The sequence below is a fragment of the Coenobita brevimanus genome, chromosome 112 (genome assembly GCF_032717465.1).
Source record: "Coenobita brevimanus isolate Jiangsu-jjx chromosome 112, ASM3271746v2, whole genome shotgun sequence".
Taxonomy (NCBI): domain Eukaryota; kingdom Metazoa; phylum Arthropoda; class Malacostraca; order Decapoda; family Coenobitidae; genus Coenobita; species Coenobita brevimanus.
This window is the reverse complement of record NC_137065.1, coordinates 20,570,053-20,571,539: the sequence shown is the minus strand read 5'-3', so window position 1 is coordinate 20,571,539 and position 1,487 is coordinate 20,570,053. Positions and strand designations below refer to the sequence as shown.

The 1,487-nt window shown below is 35.6% G+C and overlaps 1 pseudogene; it reads right to left on the bottom strand.

The window, feature by feature from the left end:
• Nucleotides 1–484: 484 nt before the first annotated feature.
• LOC145418182 (5S ribosomal RNA) lies at nucleotides 485–600 on the bottom strand (annotated as a pseudogene).
• Nucleotides 601–1,487: the final 887 nt, after the last annotated feature.

Here is a 1,487-nt window from a genome sequence, read left to right as displayed (position 1 = left end):
ATTAAAATACGTTATATTTGAGTGATTGTGAAAACGTATCATTGAGGGAGAAAACAGTATATATACAACATACACAAAAGTACTCTAGGTGGGATACACTCTCCATTCTATGTAAATTTCTAAACACTGTCAGAACATACCATCTCCGAAAAAAAAAATATAAATAACGGTAAATGAGTTAATACGTAGGATGAAATCTATTCAAATGTAGAGAAGGCTGGCATTTGGACGGTTTAGGGCCAAAGAGTTTCCTCTGATTAGAGCCGTGAAAAGAACCTAAAAACGACGAGGTACAACAGACAATTTTGATCTGTATACCAACATGTTTAAAGTCGCATTTCGAGCTTCCTGTTCCATCCATCCATCCATTGCCAGAAGCCATGTATCCCAAATGGGGTGGCCAAGGGCTTAGAGTTAATTGTTTTACAGGGAGGGGCACTAATCCTCCACAAACCCCACTTGACACGTAGGGAGAACGCTATGCCAACAGCATCTGGTGTTCCCAGGCGGTCACCCATCCAAATACTAACCAGACCCAAAGTTGCTTAACTTCGCTGATCGGACGGGAAGCGGTGTACTCAACGTGCCATGCTTCCTGTTCAATTTTTTTTTTTTTAAATGGAATATTCTCGCATTATGTCGGTTCGTGTGATATTATCCAAATTTATCAGTAAAATCACTCCGAAAGACAATAAATCGTTTAAATTAATATTGTTAAGGTGTTGATTATCAGATATTATTGTGAAATATATATATATATATATATATATATATATATAGCCGTACTGAGATATACAATTCATAAAAATTATTTGTATCCTCAGATACGCAGTTTTATTGTCGTGATTTTTCTAAAAAAAAGTTCATGTTGCAGAACTTCGTACTTAAAGGTTGTGTATGCCGTGTTAGGAGTAAATGGAATAATGAGAGTAAAAAGTCATTAGGGCTGGTAGCATCCTCGTCTAGGAGAGTTCAAAACAATTTTACAGGAATGAATTCGGTAAAATCATATATGGGGACGTTATCGCTAAATATGCAACTTTCACAAATTCTCTCTATATTGATGGCGAGACAGTTCCAGTTATATCAAAGAAACAAATGACATTTCTTGGGTCGAAAATTTCATATTTAGGAAACACATATCACCAAATCGATTGACACGTAAAAGAGCTGGCATCTAACGTGTTTAAGAACAATACAGTAAGTTTGAATTGATTTGGGGGGTCATGGAGTCAAGCGAGAAACTTCGAATGATTATTCCTTTTTATCTGCGCAGAACCACTTTAAAATTACAAGAAGGCATAATAATTCATGGAAAAAGGAAAAAAAAAATGCATTATATAAATCTTGATGTTACAGCATTAGCCGCAATTCCTTAGGGAAAATATGTCTAAAGTGGTGAGAAGGATTATTGATTCACTGTTGACTATCCCATATATACTTATTTACCAATTATGACAATTTTTCATCCCCGTAGACATGACAGC